The sequence below is a fragment of the Sorex araneus genome, chromosome 4 (genome assembly GCF_027595985.1).
Source record: "Sorex araneus isolate mSorAra2 chromosome 4, mSorAra2.pri, whole genome shotgun sequence".
Taxonomy (NCBI): domain Eukaryota; kingdom Metazoa; phylum Chordata; class Mammalia; order Eulipotyphla; family Soricidae; genus Sorex; species Sorex araneus.
In genome coordinates, this window is record NC_073305.1 from 129,899,219 (window position 1) to 129,921,940 (window position 22,722).

The 22,722-nt window shown below is 36.3% G+C and overlaps 1 pseudogene; it reads left to right on the plus strand.

The window, feature by feature from the left end:
* Positions 1-1,214: 1,214 nt before the first annotated feature.
* Positions 1,215-1,803, plus strand: LOC101552169 (40S ribosomal protein S2-like; annotated as a pseudogene).
* The last annotated feature ends 20,919 nt before the right edge of the window (positions 1,804-22,722 follow it).

The following is a 22,722-nucleotide window of genomic DNA, read 5'->3' on the forward strand; positions in this document are numbered from 1 at the left end:
ATTTATGGTGTGAGCCATCGGAGAACCTATAATGGCCACCTTAAAAGCCTCCATCCCTCTCAGAGAGCCCGGCAAGCTACCGAGAGTATCCTGCCCGCATGGCAGAGCCTGGAGCATAAATATTTTTCTAAATATTGGTATTATTTTTTACCCCAGAGAAGAAGCCAAAAAGTGACGTTTCTGAGCTAAACGTAATTTCAATTCTAATTTTTTTCCCCTATAGACTTATATAGATGACATCTTCACCGAGAGTAGATGGGGGTTCCATTTGCCCTCTCATTTAAAAAAAATGGATTATTAGATTTTCTGTTGGATTTAACCCACTATTTATTTATTTTTATTTTATTATTCTCATTAGATGTATGAATAACAAATCTTAATTCGGTACCATATATTTTTGTTTTGATGCAGGTTTCTTTTAGAAGTTTTTTTTTTTTATCTTTGACATTTATGTAGTAGCATTTGTTTAATTTTGGTTTTGTTTCCCTTGCTTTTGGAATTGCATCTCAAATATATCTCTATCTCCAATTTCAAGAAACTTATTATTTTATTATTTATGTTTTCTATTAGTTATTTTATGGTTTTGGATCTTTCCTGCTGATCTTTATATCCATTTTAATTAATTTCTATGCATGGTGTTAGGTAATGCCTAGTTTAGCTTATTTGCATGTGGATGAATAGTTTTTCCAATATCATGTATTGAAAAGAATGTTCTTAGATAATTGTCAGTTTCTTTTTTCCCTTTCTGTTCTTATTTTGAGTCCACACTCAGTAAAGCACAAGGTTTACTCTTGTCTTTGTACAATGGATTTAGTCCTGGTGGTGCTTAGGATTAAATTACTACGAAATTTAATTACTACTAAATTAAATTACTACCAGATTTTTTTTCTGTGAATGTGTTTGGGTTTTTATTAGATATTGTGCTAAAATTTTATGTATGTATTTACATATATAACCATAGGAACATGTATACAGGCCTGTACATATTACTTTTATAAGGGAAAAGGATAACTATTTAAAATACTTTAAAGAAAGCGAACAACTGATTCTCCGACAGAACTAAAGACTTTCATGATGTCACCATTGTACTAAAACTGCTTTGAGCATTTACAGAAAACAGTTCCTGACATTAATGAAGACACCGAATGGGAGATGATGCAGGTGCTTGCGGAGGAGCCAGCGGCCCGCCCCCTCACTCCTCCCCCTGCAAGGAGTGCATTCCCCGTCACCAAGATGGGCCGCCTGGTCAAGGACATGAAGATCGAGTCGCTGGAGGAGATCTACTTCAACTCGCTGCCCATCAAGGAGTCGGAGATCATCGACTTCTTCCTGAGCCAGGCGCTCAAGGACGAGATGCTGAAGATCATGCCAGTACAGAAGCAGACGCGCGCCGGTCAGCGCACCAGCTTCCAGGTCTTCGTCACCATCCGGGACTACAACGGACACATGGGCCTGGGGCTGAAGTGCTCCAAGGAGGTGGCCACTGCCATCTGGGGTCCATCATCCTGGCCAAGATCTCCATCGTGTCCATGCGGCGAGGCTACTGGGGAACAAGATTGGCAAACCCCACGTGGTCCCCTGCTCGGTGACGGGCCACTGTGGGTCGGTTCTGGTGCGCCTCATCCCTGCGCCCAGGGGCACCGGCACAGTCTCAGCGCCCGTGCCCAGGAAGCTGCTGCTGATGGCCCGGACTGATGACTGCTACACCTGGCCCAGGGGCTGCACCGCCACCCTGGCAACTTTATCAAGGTCATGTTCAATGCCATCTCCGGGACCTGCAGCTATCTGACAATCATAAAATAGGATGTCTTAATGAGAGTGTATTCCTTAAGATTGGATATAGAAAAGAGAAAAAATTGCAATATCAGCTTTAAACATGAAGCAGAAGTCAGTCGAAATCTGTCCACTTAAATATGCAAAAAAAAATCTAATTAGATCTGAAACAACTAAGAGGGCATATTACTAATAAAAATCAATGAAAATTTTAAAACAAAGAAAATCAATGTCCCCCACAAGAATTTATTTTATCTGTTCTATTGTTAAATTTAATACTTACTGGATAAATTTATTGAATATTTTTATTGAATGCATATCACATTTAAAGGTTGTCTCTACTTCTTAATTATTGGTTTTTTTTAACTTTTTATTTTAAGTAAAGCCAGTTACATACACAAAATATTTACTACTAAACATTCAATTTCATCTATTACCATACAATGGTTTCCTTTTACTTAGGCTTCTTTACTTTCTCTCCAGCCCCTGACCACATTTTAAAAATAAGTAATTTGGAGATAGGATAATCCAGATAATTCAGCAAATATTTAACTTTGTTCCTAAAATTACAAACTAATTATAATACTATCAATATTTAATTTGAAGCCTTTTTTCTTATATATAGTTTTACTTAATTATTTTGATACACAAAATTTCTCAAATTTGCTTAATGGGAGCCCAGCCAAGTTGGGTTATTTTGATCATGAAATATATACAGTAAAATGACTTATGCAATTATAGAATCTAATTAACTATAACCATTAAACCTGTGTTTTATGTTGACTTCTAGAACTTAAAATTGATCAGATCCAAAAAATTAATTGGAAAGTATGATCCTTGAAAAAAAAACTTAAGAATGTGAGCTAGAATGTATCATGGTTGAATTAAATCCATATTCCTTGTACTTGTCAATGGCCTTGCTGACAATAGTATTTCACAGAATCTGGTGTAATCACATCTTCTGTCAAGGGCAATTTGTTATCCCTTCTTCACTCAGATAAGAATATGGAATCTGCCTTAAAAAAGACCATAAGAAGATAAAAAGAATGAAAAAGAATTCAGGGAAATGTAGTTCAATCTAGCCTACTGGACATAGTACAACAATACCATTTGTGAACTGCATATCTACATATATATCCTTAAACCAAATGTTAAAATATAAATAAAAACAGAAAGAGTCATATTTCTGTCTAATATGATTATTAGAAATCTGTCACAGAAGAGAAAACAATGTCTAATTTTGTCCTTGAATGATGTTCACTCTTCTGGATAATTTACACTTTGTCTTTGATGTTCTATAATTTAAGTAGAGCAAGCTAATTTGTTAATATATTCTATAATAGTTAAATAGTGTGGTAAATATTTAGTTACATGTATGTAAATACATTTAGAGCAAAAAATAAATTTTCATGACTAAATTTCCACTCTATTATTGTTCAAGTGCTCATAGCTGGTATAATTTCCTTTTTTCCACAACTAATTCCATAGTCCCTTTGCTCTCATCAAGAACCCAAGTTGCTCCAATGCCCATGGTTCTTCACATGTGGTATGAATAATGTAATGTGTATGTATATATGTATATATATATATGTGTGTATACATATGCACATATATTCATCAAAAAAGAGTGTGATGGAGGTAAATATGAAAAAAATACAATAACAGTTAACCATTAACAAAATTCAAGAAGATCAAGAAAAAAGGCAGGAGAGAAAGAAATATAAAATTTATTTTATAATATTATTAGAAAGCTTCCCAAATCTAGTTTTAGAACTGACTATACAAGTCCATAAAATCCAACAGAACATTTGAAATTTTAAATTCAAACACATACACAACATTATTTGTGAAAAAAATATATATTCAAAACAACAAAGACACAAAACCAGGACACAACGTAGTAACATTATTAAGAATTCAAGATAAGCAAAGAAGACCCATTCAGCACAGATCCTCTTCTTCTTCTGTGTGGACAGAATCAAAAATCAGCATCCTTACAACCAGAAGCACAGCCTTCAACAAAAGCAATCATATTGTCACCTTGATCTTGGAATTCCAACCTCCTGAATTCTAAGGAATATTTTCTGTTTCTAATAAACCATCTACATTGATGAAACTGGATTTTGTTTTGGGGTCACACTTAGCTATGCTCATGTCTTACTCCTGACTGTACTCAAGATCAGTCCTGGCAGGGTTTGGTAGATAATACGGGGTGCTAGGGACTGAACTAGTGCTGGCCCTGTTCATGGCAAGTGCTTTACCATCAGCACTATCACTCTGGTCCTGAAATTTTCTAAAGCATACTAAATGGCTTGTACAGGCAATAATTTAGCAATGAGCAGATGTTTGAAGAGAGAGAAGTTACTGTTTTTAACTATCTTCCCTTAGGGTCAGCATGTAGGGTGTTTGTTTTGCAAAAGAGCAAGGGCCAGGAGGATTGCCCATAGCTGGAAGCCTGCTTCATGAACAGAGAGAAGGCAGATGGAATAGAGAAGGCAGCACTAAGAAAATGATGGCTGGAGGAAACAGTTGAGATGGGAGATGCATGCCAAAAGTAGATAATGGACAAAACATGATGACCGCTGAGTGTCTGTGTTGCAAGCCATAATGCTCCAAAGTAGAGAGAGAGTATGGGGAATATTGTCTACCATGGAGTAAAGCGGAGGGTGGGAAAGTGAGGAAGGGTATAGTGGGGATATTGGTGGTGGGGAATGTGCACTGGTAGAGGGATGGGTGTTTGATCATTATGTGATTGTAACCGAAACATGAATGCTTGTAACATCTTATGATGATTCAATATATAAAAAAAAAAGGACCAAGTCACCTCTTATTGCTGACTCTGCATATGGTGCTCTGAGTATTACCAGGAGTGATACCTGAGCACAAAGCTAGGGCATCAATGGGTTTGTCTCCAAAACAGAAACAAACAAAAGAGGTATCTTTCCTTAATTATTGAATAATCCCAAAGAAAGAAAAAAGAAAACTCTTTATTGTGGAAAGCCTGGAAGACATTTTAACCAGGCATTCAAGGTTAATATCAGTAAGACTAACAACATTATTAGCCATCATAATATATAAATTATAAAAATATTAATATTATTTAAATTCATTTAAATTATATTTTTGCCAAAATCCATGTTTTCAATTTAATCATAAGAATACATGCATGGGACCAAAGTAATAGTACAGTGTATAGGGCATTTGCCTTGCACAAGATCAACCTAGATTCAATTCCTGGAATCTCAAGTGGTCCTCTGAACACTGTCAGAAGTAATTCCTGAGTACAGAGTCAGGAGTAAACCATGAGTATCACTGGGTGTGGCCCCCCAACAAAACATAGCAAACAAACTAACAAAACCATGAACAGATAATTCATTGGAAATGAAATGTACTTGGAATACTAATGTATGGGAAAATCCTTGACCTTGTTCATAGTATTGAAATGCAAGTAAAACTATATTTACATCAGCAATAAAAATAAGCTTACATGAAATTGCAATTAAATTGAAATGATTGCCAAGGAAGAAATCTATAGAGTGAAATTTGGCCTCTCTAGAGATATTTCTCTAAAAGACAGAGTTAAGAAACTTCAATACTTTATTGAGAGATCAAGTAGCTAAAAGAGCTTTCTACAAACATGAGGAAACATAAAAGGGAAAAAAAGTATTCAGGACCTGTCAAGAACTTGAAGACTTGTAAATAAATATGCCTTGGGAAAGAACCATAAAATATTATATTGTCAGAAAAATATATGAATTAAAAATTGACCTGAACTCACAGAATAGGTAGTGAAACTTTACAAGGTCAAAAATCCCTAATAAAACTCAAGTATGATGACTTTTTCCCATTTAACTTAATCTCCTTTATGTCCTCAAAAATTAATATACTTTTCTGTAAGATAGCATCATCATACAACTAAAGTCTCTTCTAACATTGTAAATATATCTTATTTGTAATGTGAAACTCATCAAAAACATTCTAAGATGAGAAAAGAAAACATGATAAAAAAATCAAGAAGAGACAAAAGATGTAGCAACCATGAATTTAACATTTACTACTGCAACATGTTCAAGGAAATATTCAATAGGTTAATAATTGTCTAGAGTTGAGGAACAAATTGTATTTCTAGAGCTAATAATTATAATAAACAACAAAAATTATACCAAGACTGTCTTATTTTAGGCATGCCACCACTATTCTGGATGCTAGATCTACTTATCATTATGTTTTTTCTGTTGGACTGTACCACAGAGGCTACTTCTTGTTCATCTAGAATAAGATCATTGTTTATTTTACTCAACATTTTTATTCTGTGAGGGAGCTTTCAGGTAATGCAATTGTGCTTTTTCTGCAACAAAATAGCTTTAACTGTAAGAGCTTCATTTACTCTCTTATCATTTATTAACTGAAGCTTTTAATCTGATATGTATTACCATCACTCTTCGTGGTAAACTTTATGTTTTTGATATCTCATTGCCCAGATGCAGTGGGTATTTATGCATCATAGTTGCAGACAGTAATATATCTCTTATTTACAGATAAAATACCCAGAAAACACAAATTAGCAAAGATGAAGGAACGAATAACACAACACAGAACTTATCCAAGTAAAATAGAGGGGAACTGGGGCTGGAGTGATAGCACAGCGGGTAGGGCGTTTGCCTTGCACGCGGCTGACCCGGGTTCTAATCCCAGCATCCCATATGGTCCCCTGAGCACCATGAGGGTTAATTCCTGAGTGAAGAGCCAGGAGTAACCCCTGTGCATCACCGGGTGTGACCCCCCAAAAAACAAAAAAAAATAGAAGGGAACTCCCAACAATATTATACATTTTTATCAGATATGAATAGAGCATTAACTAATATAGAAACCTAGATAGCATTATAATAGAGCCTCCATCAATTTGCAGGAATATGACCATGCAAATAAATAGAAACTTCAAAAACAAAATTATTTTAAACTATAATTGACTTTAGTAAAATAATATTTGTAATCTAGAAAAATTAATTTATAAGATTATAATATAAAGCATCAAAAGTCTTGATTTTTCACATTCTGTCTGTTTTCTATACTTCGTGTAAATGATCATTCTTTACAGAAATATAGTGATAATCACATGTTATAATGCAAAAACAGATTTTGTTTTAGATTTTGACCTCTAAAACACTTTCATTAAACACATTTTCACTGTGAATCTATGAATACTTTAGAACAGAAGAAAAAGCTGTAGTGTGAAATATTGTGGGGGTCGGATGGTGATTTGTAATCATAGTTAAGCATAGATGAAGGAATGAATAACAGAAGAGTTAAGTGTCTCATGGAAATTAATAAAGTATTTATGTACCTTTGTTAAAATGATGAAAAGAAGAGCAAGAGAAAATAGACTTAAGCTTTTGTTTCCCTTGCAGAGTAAGGCAGAGTGCTTTAAAACTTTCCTTTCACCAATTTAGTGAGAAGCACAGAAATGTTTGTAAGATGTCTGTATAGCAGAGACATTTCTAGAGGCAACTCTACCTCAATTCCCTCTAAAAATATAATCACAATATAAAAGTTGATATTTATTTTGATCACTTCGGAAATTGATGTTCTCAATAAATGCTTACAATGCCTACTTCTTTAGAAGTACTGTTTGTAGACTCATAGCAGTAGAGATCTAGATAATTGTGTTCATAACAGAACATTATGAGCACTTAAAGAGAGATGCTAAAATAGAGAACTAGAGAATTAAATTGGTAAAAATAAGAGGATGAAAATAATAAGGAAAAACTATTTTTCTATTAAGTGAATGACTTAGCAAAACCTTTATAAGTAAATAAGAGGTAACAAGGAATTTGGGGGGCAGAAGAGCATATTCCAGGCAGAGAAAGTAGCAAAACAAGGATTTAGTTATGAAAACTCAATATTAATAAAAGCAAAAAACATTTTAAAATTCTAAGATAAGTTATAAATTGCAATGGCAAGAGCTCTCATCTAAGACTGGGAAACTTTCTTCTTGCCCTCTACCCCCATGGACCCTCTTTGGACTGCCAGCCTAGTTAGCTGAGAGCTTCCAGAGGGCCCCAGGCCACCTGGTCTCCACGGGAGGAACCTCTTTGAAGGATGCTGCTTTTGTTCTGTTTTGAGCCACATTTGGCAATGCTCTGGGATTACTCCTGACTGCGCTGACAGGTCTCCAGGTGGGCTCAGGGAACCTTGTGGAGTGCTGGGGACTAACCCGGGTGGCCACGTGCAAAGCAAGGGCCCTCCCCACTTGCTGTATTGCTTCCGGCACAAGAATGCTACTTTTATGGTAGGTAAAGAGAATTAAAGAGTTCTTGCCCATGCACTGTTTCATTTGAATACTGCCTTTGAGTTACAGCTCTTAAGATGACCTTGAAGTTTGATTATTTTCAGAGAACTCCAAAAGTTTTTCTGTGTGCTCTATACTGACCCGGAGGGATAGCGCAGGGACTGAGAACTCTTGCCCCTGCTTCAGGACTTGGGAGTCCTGCTGTCCTGTCATGGGTCTGGCAGAACTCAGAGCTCTGGTTTAAAAGATCCTGAATCTGTGACTTCGTAATAAGCCCCAATCTCTTCATGCAGAGTGTTCATTGGTCTCAGCTGCCTTCCATCTGAGAAGAGACCTCCTTCGGGATCAGCAGTCCCCACCCAGGGTCCAGGCCAACAGTGGTCTGAGACACAGCTGAAGGCTGCTTTCTGTTTGTTCCTGTCAGGAATATTTCTAGAGAGGGCCATTGAATGGCTCACTCCTCCTGAAAAGGTGGTGGTAGCCAAGGAAGTTTGGGAACCTCTCTATTGGAGAGCTGTGGTTGCAAAAATTTTAATTAGAGAAAAGGCACATATGAAGGGAATCACAAAACACAGAAGTCTGTAAATTATATTTCTTCACCAGTACCCGGACTGGAGCGATAGCCCAGCGGGTAGGGTGCTTGCCTTGCATGCGGCAGACCCAGGTTCGATTCCTCTTCCCTCCCTGAGAGCCGGGCAAGCTACTGAGAATATCCCACCTGCACAACAGAGGCTGGCAAGCTACCTGTGGCATATTCTATATGCCCAAAACAGTAACAACAAGTCTCACAATGGAGACATTACTGATGCCCGCTCGAGCAAAATTATGAACAGCGGGATGACAGTGCTACAGTGCTAAGGGAAATATTATAAACATTTAATCAGTGACTTGGCATTCTGAAAATTGTGTGTGTATATGTGTGTGTGCCAACATTCCCTTTATAAGGCAGAAAGGTCATTTAAGTTAATGTTCTCAAGTGAAAATATGCATTACGTAAGGTGAACTTCTTCAAATATAGGCAGCACTGGAAATGATTTGTCCATTATTATCAGAACCATTGTAGATTACATATGCCCTCAAGCTTGCAAACATGTAGGAGAAGAGTAATGGATTTATCACTAGGACAGGCTCCAGTATTGTAAAAATCAGAATAATTCCTATAGTTGCTTATTATGGAATGCATATGTAACAGATACAAGTGAAGTCTTTCAGATAAGGAAAGAAACAAATGGAAATCTTGAAAAAGATAATTAGGTCAAATGGAACTTTCCTTAAAGTTTGCATCAATAACAGTGACATAGTGTGCTTATATCAAGATCTGTGTCTATGTTTGCCAACTTATTACTCAAATTTTTAGAACACCAAGGTAACATAAAGACTCATTGCATTGATTTTAATAGTATATGTTTCAAGAGTAATTATTTATACATCAATAAGTATGTTGACTTATCAATAAATGTGTAGCACCCACTGCACCCCTATTAAAGTTTTATTCATTCAAATTGACTCTTTTTCATTCTTCTGACTTTCTTACTCCTTGCACTCTGGTAAACCACTATTCTATTGTCAGAGTCTAAAAGTTACTTCTGTTTTATTTTATTTACTTTATTCATATTATACATAGGCATGAAATCTAGTGCAGACAATATAAAATTTTTAAAATATTTTCAATGTCTCAGAAGCAGTAGAAAGAAATAAAGGAGAATATACCTGCCCCAGACTGGAGCAATAATAGCACAGCAGGTAGGGCGTTTGCCTTGCATTCCATCCTTCTCGGAGAGCCCAGCAAGCTACTGAGAACATCCTGCCCACACGGCAGAGTCTGGCAAGCTACCCGTGGCATATTCGATATGCCAAAAACAGTTATAACAAGTCTCACAATGGAGAAGTTACTGGTGCCCGCTTGAATAAATAGATGAACAACAGAATGACAGTGTTAAATCTACTATTTTTCTACAGCTGACCAATTTCACTCAGCATAATTACCTCACATTATCACTGTATCACTGTATCACTGTCATCCCGTTGTTCATGGATTTACTCAGTGGGCATGAGTAACGTCTCTATTCCTCCTAGTCCTGAGATTTTAGCAGCTCAGTTGCCCTTACTTCCTAGCACCCCCAAAAGCAGGGTCCCGACGAGGGACAGGATGGACTCAGGGCAAGCAGTGAGTTGTATGCTACCCTGGCATTGAGATGGGCCTGGCCAAAGTGCCTAATGCTTAACTATAAGTTAAGAGCTTGGTCATGGACAAATGCTGTCATGATCCAAACAGTGATACTAGATTTGGACCCTGCTAGGGTGAGAAATGATTAATCTGGCCTGAGTGCTGTAGTCTGAATCTGTGGCAAGATGTTGCCAGGAGAGCTGCCTTGCAAGCCTCAATGTATCTCTTGCTATGACCATACGAAAATAACTAGTATTAAGATGTTAATGAGTGCTTGGACTAAGGAAAGGAGAAAAATTCCTTAAGAGTCAGGAAGGACTTTGGAATGCCCAGTCCTCAGGAGGGGCTTTCTTATGATGATTTTGCTACCTGGCTGTGTGTAGCCTAAGGACAAGGGCAAGAGAGGAAAAAGGGAGGAAAGAGACAAGAGAAGGCAGAGGACTTCAGTAGATCCAGAGAGAGGATGGAGCTGGGAGTGCAGGAGAGGAGAAAGATGGAAGATTGAATAAACGGTAACTAATCAGCAACCAGCTTGGTCCTCGTTCTTCCTTCGCCTGTCCTTGACCAATGGCCGTCCCGATCTAGCCCATACACAGCGGTTCCAGAGCACCGAAGGCAGGCGGTGAGACAGAGCCACCTGGAGAACCCGCAAGTGCACACGCCCGTCGGCGAGCTTTAGTTTTTTTACAATTGTGCTCTTATATTTTTTGCTAGGGGTCACACCCAATAATGTTCAGGGGTTACTCCTGATTCTGCACTTAGGAATCACACTCCTGGCGGTGCTTGGAAGACCATATGAGATGCTGGGAATCAAAACTGGGTCAGGCCGAGTGCAAGGCAAACACCCTACCCGCTCTGCTATCGTTCCAGCTCCTCTTTTTAATTAAAAAAAAATTTTTTTAGTGAAACACTGTGAGGTACAGTTACAGACTCACAGTCTATCGTGCTTGTATTTCAGTCATACAATAGTCAAGTGCCTATCCCTCCACGAGTGCACATTTTCCAGCACCAATGGTCCCAGCATCCCTCCCACCACATCCACCCCATCGTCCCCCAACCCCACCTCTGTGGCAGGGCATTCCCTTTTTGTTCTCTCTCTCCTTTTGGGTGTTCCAGCCCCTGTTTTTAACTTAGATTCTAATTTATTGCTTAGTAAAATCAACTTTTATGTATTGACTTTGTATTCTGCCTCCTTATCAAATTCATTTTTTTTTACTTTTAATGTTTTTAACACAACTGCATATTTCTGGCATCTTATTTTTGCATATTTCTAAATTTGCATTATGAGGTCCTGGAGTGATAGTACAGTGGACAGGGCATTTGCTTTCTATGCAGCTGACCTGGATTCAATCCCCACCACACATATGGTCCCTGGAGCCCTGCCAGAAGTTATTCCCGAGTGCAAAGAAGAAAGTAAGACTTGAAGACAGGTCTTATAAATATTTGAATTATATACCTGAAGGTTTTAGTCCCTTCTTAGTAAATTGTTAACTGCTTGATAGTATGTTTTATGGTGAATAGCGGTAATATGAGTTTCAATCCAAATATCCCTCAATGGTAAATATTTTAACTTTTAACTTAAATTAGCTCAGTGAAATAATTTCTGTATATATGGCTTAAAAAATCTCTAAAACTAAAATAAGATAAAGGTCAGTGATGTCGGCTAGTAGTTGGGCACATCCCTCTCATTAGTGAGTTCTTTCATTCACACACGAGATGCATTCAATAATGAGACAAAATAGCTAAAACGCAATCAAATTAATTTAAATTGATATTTTACAGGTAGAAATATTTTTTAATGAGCATAATTTCCATAGATAAATCTTCAATGATATAATAACATATATGCTGAATGCAAAATAATCATATATCACTTTTTAAATCAATTTTTGTAGCAATGGACCTTAAGTTGTTCCCATAATTGGAAGCTATGGAAAATAATTTAATGAAAAAGGAAGTATGAATTTTTCTTTGAATTATTAATTTAATTCATTGCCTTTGATACATCCCTAGAATTAGGGTAGCAATCTTATTTCTATCTAATTTTTAATTATGAGAAACTTCTATGCAATTTTCTATACTACCCATATTTATTTCAACAATTTCAGATCGAAAGGGAACAATGCCATAGATTAGGATGCTTATTATCAGTCTCACTCACCAGAATAGCATATTTTATTAAAATAAATTGGCTTTGATATACCCAAACCACCCAAAGCCTAAAGGGTTCACATTCCGTACTGTACATTCTATGTATTCAGACTTACTCCTTATCTTAGTCATGTACATTTTTTACTACATCAAATCTCTCCAAGAATGCATAGAGAAAGAAAAAGAAAAACCTCACATAATATCCTTTTAAGGGATCTAACTCAAGAATAATAAAACATTGGACCAGTGGATTCTATCTTCCTTTGATTTTATCACAGAGCTAATTTTTCCCCCATGTTTTCTTTACAAACTCAACAATATTTACAAGCAAGTGAAAATGTTAATATATTAATTGAAAATTTTCCAAGTTACGTTGAGACCTTTGAAAGGAATAAAGTATTAGTATTTAGGTCTCTTTTTCTATGCTCACTGCTTTCTAATTAAGGGGAAATACTTAATCCTTAAAAATTTAACTTTAGTTCAATCAGTGAAAACAGTATACTGTTTTAATATTTTAACTTATTTAAGAAAAACTACAACAAAAGTTTACCTCCCTTTATGTCATAGATTTTCAAAGTATTTAATTTACAAATGCTGAATATATAAAAATAATGCTTGGTTCTAATTTTCATTTCATTTACTTGTTTCTTGTGCTTTACAAAACTTTATTTGAACAATTACAATTAAAGCATACATTCTAGCTAGGTGAAATGACCCTAATCTTTGACTTGGCTATATAAAATACACTATTCATAAGGTTTCATATCTACGTACATTTTAAGCAAGAGACAGTTTTTCACGGTACTTTAAAAAAAGGAAAAATAATTTTTCCAATGTTTACTAAGAACTTCAAAGGAATCTGTAAAGGTTTCAAAGAAATCTCATCTTTTGAGAATTATTTAAGAAGCCAAATCCATGAATGTAGCTTTTCATGACAGATAAATAATGCATATTTTAATTTTCAAGATTTTACATCTAAAGATACTCCCTTAACTTCTGGATTCTGTGAGTTAGGGAACTGGCTCTTGACTCTTCTCGCGTAATCTTTTTTTTTTTTTTATCAATATTGAAAACTAAAGGAATATAAAGTCTTAGTAAGTTTCATTTTTGGTGAGAATTATTTAAGAGGCAATTTGGGATCAATCTATTCTAAAGGTTAAATAAATAAATATTGGAAAATCACTAATAGTATAAGAAAAAATTCAACTGTCACCACCTAATATAATGTTAACATATTATGATTAGTACATAAGATATTTCACCCTGAAGGTGAATCCTAAGTTCTTGCTTACCCTACGTTATCCCTTCATCTATAAAATAAATTCGGCAACTTATATACAAACCAAATTTATGCAGGAAAAAGTTTTTTTTTAATCCCACACATAAAAACTATAAGCCTATCAGTTATTACACAGAAATTAGGTTTGGACTACAAGTCTGAGGGCTATTACTCAATATTTATTGAAATAGACATGCTATTTAAAACAAAATGAGGATAGAAAATGCAATCATTATCCATCTATTTGGCATGGCTGTGAAAAGCTCTTATAACCTGTTTCATTACACCTCTTCATTATGGTATTACAATGTTAATTGAAACTTTATAATGTTCCTGATATATAAAAGATTATTTAAGCATATAACATCTACCAAAATAAATTCACAAAGACAGTACATTCTAGAACTCTTATTTATGTTATAATACAGAATTACCCACGAGAATGCAGAGTAAAGACAAGTGATTGATTACCTTTCAAAAGAGAACAGAGATTATAACCATGTCTCCTTTATTTGTATCATTGTTTAGTTATTAAGTTATCAATCAGGTCAAGATAACTGCATATAACCCAGATTCTCATATTTAGAAACATAGCTAGATTCCATGTGAGTCAAACATAATGAAGGCACCACTTAAATTCTTCACTATTGCTGTATTTGTGCAAAATACTAACTTTTTTAATCCTTATTTTGGTGGTGGAGTGGATCCCACATAATATCCAGGAAGGCTGGCAGTCACTTCCAGTGGTACTCAGACAACTGGGCCCGATGTTTCAAATATAGGGTCTGAAGCTATGTCACTGCTCTGTTCAGGAGAGCAGTGCACAGGGCCCTACAGGCTAAAATCTGTGGTACTTGGGATGGTATGTATGTTGTGCCAGAGATTAAATTTGGGGTTTTAAACATACAGAGCCTACAACCCTAACATCTAAAATATCTTACTGGGACCCTCAAATAAAGCCATTTATTTTGCAACCTAAATTGTGATTCAACTGCAAGTGTTTCTCTTCTTTCTCAGACATGCTTTGCAATAAACTGGATTGAATTTATCATAATGCATTAAAAATTTCATACATATAGCAGTCATAATTCTTCTAATTTCTGCTGTTGGAACAAGCAACAATTTTTGGATGAACATATAAAGTGTACAAGTGATGCTGACAAATGTATTTCTTGCTCAAAAGTTGGATGGCATGGTAATGGATTTTTAAATAGATGACTAATGTTTTTGACAAGCCTGAAATTTCTGGAAATGTTCTCTCATACACTGGAACAAAATGATTTAGCATTAATCTCTGGGTCATGATATTCATAATACTTTAGGAAAACTGATGGAACAAGTTCTCCAACTGTTATTTTTAGTTAGGTAAGTATATTTCGGATGAAATTAACCAGCTATGTTTTATATTCAACAGAATCACGAACATACCATTTGTGAATTTAGCTCTCACCTGAAACAACTTAATGATTTATAAAAAGTTATAGCTGTTTCCAAAAAAAACTTCAAATCATAAATTATGTATAGGTTCTTAAGCTGTCAGAAATGAGTTGTGGCTCAAAATTACAACTGAGGCAACAGCTAACCAGCTACTGGTTATGGTATGGGAATGGAGCTTGGAGGCTGCCAGGAGAGCTGTCATGAGGAGTGCAGGTGAGCATCCAAAGGACCAGGCAGGGGCAGAGGCAGCCCGCTTCGAGCAAGTGGCTGTTGGGAGCTCCCAGTTCTGAACCCAGTACCCAAGTCTGAGAAGTCTCTGGGATCAGTGTGGGCAGAGCCTCAACGAATATTTGATTCTGCTAAATATCCAGGTAGGTGTCCTCAAGGACAAGCTACCAAACACAGGCAGCCTCCCTGTGTGAGATGTGAAATGTTTGAGGACCTCAGAAATACCTATCTGGGTAAGTACAGTGGAGTGGGGAAAAAAATACACAAATCTGCAACATGCACTACAGGAAAGCAGTACAGAACCCCACCATGTGTAGTGAGCCAAGAATGTAACTTTGAAGAGAGGAAATGTTGGGGATGTTCAATAGCTCAAAGCATCAGTGGCACAGACAGCCAATAAAATACAAGATGATCTGAGAGGAGAAATGAGAAAACTACAACCAGAAATGATAGAACTAAAGAACTTAGTAGGTGAAATGGAAAAAAAATCATTGAAAGGCCTTAACAGGAGAGGAAAAAATCAGTTAGCTCCAAAATAAAAATGCAGAAAACCTCCAGATAATATCAGAAGATGTGGGGGGTAAATGCTTAAAATAAATAAACAGCAGGCAAAAGATTATGGTATAATCTTATATACCATGTAATCTTATGTTGTACTCTTATATAGAGTACAACATAAGAACCATCTGGGTCCTGGAGGATTAGGGAGGCAATCCTGACAAGAAAACAACAAAGGCATCATTGCTGAGTTTACAGAGCTGATGAGTACATGTATCCAGATCCAAGAGCCTTAAAGGGTATGAGCTAAAAGAGACCCATATAAAAATATTCCAAGACATATCATAATCATAATGACCAAGGCCACAGGTACATTAATAAAAGAAGCAAGATCAGTAAAGGAAATTGCATAAAGGAGTATCTGTAGCTATCCTCCTGCTACTGAGACCTAAGAATAGGAAACGATTTTCTGGCACCTAGGGCAATGAATGCTCAAAGATTCATGCTCACAACATGACCAAGACAAAGTCACATACATGAGCTGTAGATTTGTAGTCATGTGACAAAATTTATCAGGTGAGAAAAATGATTATATAGGGATAGAAAGGAATGCATTACATGTGGATCAAAAGACAAAAAGAGGAAGATGAGATCTATGGTTATATGGGCTAGATGGGACAGAGTGTTGTGAGATATTACTGCACTTCTGTGAGTTAATGCAGAGTTTTCCAAAGGAGCTTAGAGACTACAGGTGTCAGCTCTTCCTCGCTCAAGCCTCCAGCCACAGGCAATTGCAAGACATCAAACATGCTAATTATTGGGAAATGCTGGTTCCCCTGGCAAAGTTCATCCAAGCAAGGACAGGTGTCAGGACTTTCCCACACAAGCCCAGCTGTCTGGATGGTCAGGGAACTATACCAGGAAGAACTCCAACAGTATCCTTAAGGTTTTTAGCAAATTTATTAAATAAAACCTACAAGTCCAAGGACAAAGGTGGGATATACTAAAAACAACTCAATTAAATAAATGCTTCACCAATAATAAACCCAACCTGACTTCCATTCAGTTCTTAAGGAGCAACATATTAATACAAGAAAAAAAATCACATGATTATACAAACAGATGCATACAACATTTGACCAGATCCAGTACCCATTCATTATAAAAACTCTGAATAAAATGGGAACTGAATAAATTTTCTTCAACATAATCGAAGCTATTTATCATAAATTCAGAGAAAACATTATACTAAATGGGAAAAACTAAAAACTTGCCTTCTAAGATTAGGTATAAGATAATATTGCCACTTTTACCACCTCTATTCAATATAATACTGAAGCCATTTATTATTGTGATTAGGCAATAAAAAGATATTAAGGACTTCCAGGTATGAAAGGAGTAAGTCATTTCACTATTTGTGGAGGACATGATACTATACTTCATCGTATCACTGTCATTCCATTGCTCATCGATTTGCTCAAGCGGGGGCCAGTAATGTCTCCATTTGTCCCTGTCTCATTCAGGGTTAGGGGAATGAGGCCCATTATTGTTACTGTTCTTGGCATATCGAATATGCCACGGGTAGCTTTCCAGGTTCTGCCATTTGAGATTCTGCATTGCTTTCTTCCGGGAACTTTGTTCTATAGTCTGGATCTTGGCCATTGATGAGATTACATGGTGATGGGGGCAGTTTGTGGGTGTGACTACCAAGCTACTGGGAAACTGGGAATCTGGGTGGAAGAGGCCCAGTCCCAATCCGAGCAGGCTTGGAAATCTCAGCCATGGGTCCCGCATACCTGGGTTCCTCTGCTGGTTCCTTCATGTGTGTGTGAGGCTCATCTGAGTGCATGGAGCGTGGCCTTGAGCATGGCTGTGGTTGGGTTCTGGAGGATTTTGGCTATCGGGGCTCCGCTTGGAGCAGGGAGGAACACTCAACCAACCCCCAAAAAGGGGGGCTCAGTTAAAACAGCCTGATGCAGGGGCAGGAGATTCTGCCATATACTATACTTAGAAAACCCTAATGATTTTACCAAAAAAAAAGCTTGTATAATGGAAGTTTGAATTGTAAAGTTTCAGCCGACAAAAATTAACACACAAAAGTTCATGACTTTTCTATACACAAATAATGAGATAGAAGAGAGAGGGGAAAAAAAGCAAGAAAGATTCCATTAACAATAGTGATTCAGAAAATTAGTACCTAGGAATCAGTCTAACACAAAATATGAAAGCCCTATACAAGGAAAACCACAAAGCATTAGTTAAAGAAAAAAAAGAACACAAGAAATGGGAATATATCCTCTTCCTCTGCCCATGGACTCGGAGTATTAACATTGTCAAAATAGCAATACCCCCTCCACATACACACAAAAGCATTATACAGGTCCAATGTGGTCCCTATAAGGATACCCTTGACATTTTCAAGAAAATTTTTTAAACACTCCTGAAATCATTCTGAGTCTAGTAAATCACACACACACACAAACACACACAAAACACAACAAAAACAACAACAACAAAATCCTTATACCCAAGCAGAGTAACAAGCATTCTGAAGAGGCTTTCTTATCTGAGGCAAAGCAAATACTATCATCATAACAAATGCATATACTACAGGTAGAAAAGTCCATATCTGGTTATACAACGCAACCCACTGACATGCTTACACTCATCCACTGCAGTGTATATAAAATGTTAATTTCAGGATTACTCCATCTTTTGTACAAAATTAAAACATTAAAATAAGTTTATGTGAGTAAAATTACATGTATTTTTCACTGTATCACTGTATCGCTGTCATCCCATTGATCATCAATTTGCTCAAGCAGGTGCCAGTAACGTCTCCATTCATCCTAGCCCTGAGATTTTAACAGCCTCTCTTTACTCGTTCTTCCCCACTGTGCTGCATTGGAGGCTCTTTAAGGGTAAGGGGAATGAGACCCATCGTTGTTACTGGTTTTGGCATATCGAATATGCCACGGAGTGCTTGACAGTCTCTGCTGTGCGGGCAGGATGCTCTTGGTACCTTGCCAGGTTCTCTGAGAAGGAGAACTAGGCTATAAGAGATTGCTTCCAGGAGTGTTGTTTTATAATCTCTGGATCTTGGCCATTGATGGGATTACATGGCACAGGGAGCAGTTTGTGGGTGTGACTGCCAAGTTACTGTAAAATGGGGGAGTCTGGATGGAGGAGGCCCTGTCCAGATCCAGGCAGGCTTGGAGATCTCACCACTATGTCCCACACACCTGGGTTCCTCGGCCAGTTTCTTCATATGTGAGGCTCATCCGAACGTGTGGAGAGGAGCCTTGTAGTGGAATATTAATTGTCATCAAGTAGGAGACACTCCAAATACCAAGTGTAATCTTCATGAGAAATTACTGGAGGAAAAATATATGAACAATGCATATACTATGCCTATTTATAATTTTAAAAGACTAATGCATTCTTATTTTTTCATTATAACCCCTTTTCCCCAAATCTAGAAGACAAAATTTCATGCCTAGCCCAGTGGCTAATGCTATTGGGTCAGATGATTTTGGTGGTGGGCTGGGTGGAGGTACTCTGAAGACCATATCAGTGGTTCTGCTGGCTCTTTCGTTTGTAGCATTCATCACCACTGCAGCCCTGCTGAGTTATTCCCCATCCCCCGTCTCATCAATTAGAAACAGTTTTGAAATTATACCCCTAAAGTCTACTGAATACTGGACATCAATATAACTTCAATAGAAACATATGTAAAAATGAATACAGACTTGTAATCACATGTATCTATTCAAATTCTGCTAATTTGCACATGTCTTACTACTCTATGCCTTGGATCCTTATCTGTGATATAAATTACAGTATCTAGTTATACCACTTTGATTATCAAATAATTATTATATACAAAATGCTTAAGTAGTATTTAGCATATAATAGAAATTAAATTGTAGTCAATAATAATTTCAAATACCATTTTTATATGATTATCATTATTTATACATATTTTATTGGTGACTAAAAGTAGCTTAATAATTATATTCTATAGTGACAAGTAATGGTGATTTTTTTCAACTGTTAAAAAGCATAAGCATGTTGTTGGGGTTTTTTTTTTTTTCTTTTTGGGTCACACCTGGCCATGCGCAGGGGTCGCTCCTGGCTCTGCACTCAGGAATTACTCCTGGTGGTGCTCGAAGGACCATATCGGATGCTGGGAATCGAACCCAGGTCCGCTGTGTGCAAGGCAAATGCCCTACCTGCTGTACTATCGCTCCAGAACCTATTTTTGACCACTTTAAAATTATAAATAAAACAGATACTGTGAACAGCAAGTTAAATCTATTAAGAACAAATTTTAGAAGTCTAGCTCAAGTCTACTTAACTTTAAAAAATCTTAGGTGATATTAGTAGCCACTCCTCCTAAAGAACCTCCAACAGAGAAATATTAAAATTACTTAGCAGAAAAAATTTTTAGTCTATATACATGTGGACAAGAGAATTGAGCTTCAGTCTTCATTCAGTACAATTAAAATAATTATCTCTTACAAGCAGGGTTATCACAACTATTAATGAAGAAAATATCTAGTGAATATATCATTATCAGTACTTGATTGATGGTTTATTATTCTCTATTCTTGTAGATGATGAAAATTACATAAAAAGAGAAAATTGTGTTTTATGAGATATAATAGATAACGCTATTTAGTATGATACTTTAATGATATCCAAAATTTAGACAAAAATTTTAAACTCTACTTTTAGGATCATTAGACTAAATTCCATAAAACGCAAAAACACAACCAATTTTCACAAAGGTAATTGAAGGTCTGAGTACAATTTCAAATAATGGATTTATGCTGCTGACTTGCACACATAAATGAGTGCCCTTGTGAATTGCAAAATATTCAAGCATGTTTATCATAGTCAGAATCTGCCACTGCATACTGATCAACACCCCTAACTCATTAACATACACCACTCCTTGCTGCAGCTTTCATTTGCATGCTTTTCTAAAAGCTTCCTTTTTCCTCACTGTTCAGACAGCCAATGACCTTTGTAGTCAACAAGAAAATTAGAAACAGGTGGGTGCTTATTTTTAATGACGCTGAGACCAAATTGTTTAACTTGAGTCTGAACTTTTTTTCTTGCAATCTTCTTTAATGCCTGACAAAACTTAATCATGTGAAGTTATGCAGAGACTTTGACTTTCCTCTTTGATCGAGCTTTGTATCTAGGTGTTTGCTTTTCTTTCTTTTATATTTAATTAAAAATATGAAAACATATCTCCTCTATCAGCCTTTTAGTTTCCTGGAGTCTCCAGAACAGATACAAAATTTTAAGATCTAGCTAATATTCTGGTATCTCTAAAGATTAACCTGTATTACAGAAATGAAACTGACTGACGGCATTTTCTTGAGTACTATAATTATTTATTTTAATAAGTAATTATTAGTATATCAGAAATAAATTTTCAACATCACAAATGATAAGTATTGATATTGCTCTCTAAATCTTTTGCCTTAGTATATTAGGTATCACACTTGGAATAATATCATTCCCTAAAGTTCCCTAGTAGAAATTCCAAATAATTTTAAGAAAATAATACACCGAATAATGAAGACTGCCAATTTTAGTTATATCTAGATTACTTATAAATTGAAAGTGACGCTTGGTGAACCAATAGAAGCTTTACTCACAGTCCCTTTTCTCTGTTTAACAAAGATCTACTCTAAAAATTTTCCATTACCCAAGAAAAATTGTACTCAAAGAAACCAAAATCATCTCAAAATGTATCATTTGAATCTTTTCACATAAATAGAAGCTAAGTTTATATTAGTTCTGTGTTTTAGGTTTTCCAGGATAATCATTATTTTTACACAGTTTAGTATCCATTATATTTCATAGCAAAATCTATCTAGTTGTCCTATCATAATGACCATTTGGATGAAAAAAATGTTAATATAATTATGAAGATAAGCATTATTCCACAGTAAATAAAACAATTGGATCATTTAAGCAAAGTTATGGAGTAACTATAGCTTTAGGGAAAACATCCCTATAACAATGTCTTCTTTCATTTAAAATCATTGAGAAAGACTTAATGGTCTGTACTATTTTCTAAGTCAATTTTGATTACCAAAATTGCTTCCTTATCAATATTGATTTTTTTCCATTATTTCCACATTATTCAAATAAACACACCTGGTTGGAGAGAAAGTGCCAGGATTAAGGAGTAAGTTTTGCACATAGATGATCATAGTTGGATTACCGACAGGTCAGAGTCTCCTGAACTTTGTCAGGGGAGGTTAGGAATTCCTTGAGCATAGGACACACAGTCCTAGAGACAAGTCTCACCTAGCACAGCTGGACCGTGCCTGAGCATATCTTCATTCTTGAGCAGTCCTCTACTGAACCTACAAAATTGCCAGGGAATCACAAGAAGGTGCCCTGAGGACTCCTGAGCACTGCTATACAACTATGCTTATATTAAAAACATATGCGCACGACATAGTGATTTTATTGTTAATAATGTTTTTTTAATGTGGAAGTCAGATTGGATTAAAAAATAATTTTAAAGAAGGAAATCAGGGGGCTGGGGCGATAGCACAGCGGGTAGGGCGTTTGCCTTGCACTGCGGCCAACCCGGGTTCGAATCCCAGCATCCCATATGGTCCCCTGCAAACCGCCAGGAGTGATTCCTGAGTGCATGAGCCAGGAGTAACCCCTGAGCATTGCTGGGTGTGACCCAAAAAGCAAATAAATAAATAAATAAATAAATAAATAAAATAAATAAATCAAGTCCACAAATATTGTTTATTTTTATATATTGAAAAATTACCAAATAATTTGAGGTAACTTAATAAAGGACATGGAAATTATTTTAAATCACACTAAGCATATGAGTTTTGGGGAAAGTTCAGAAAA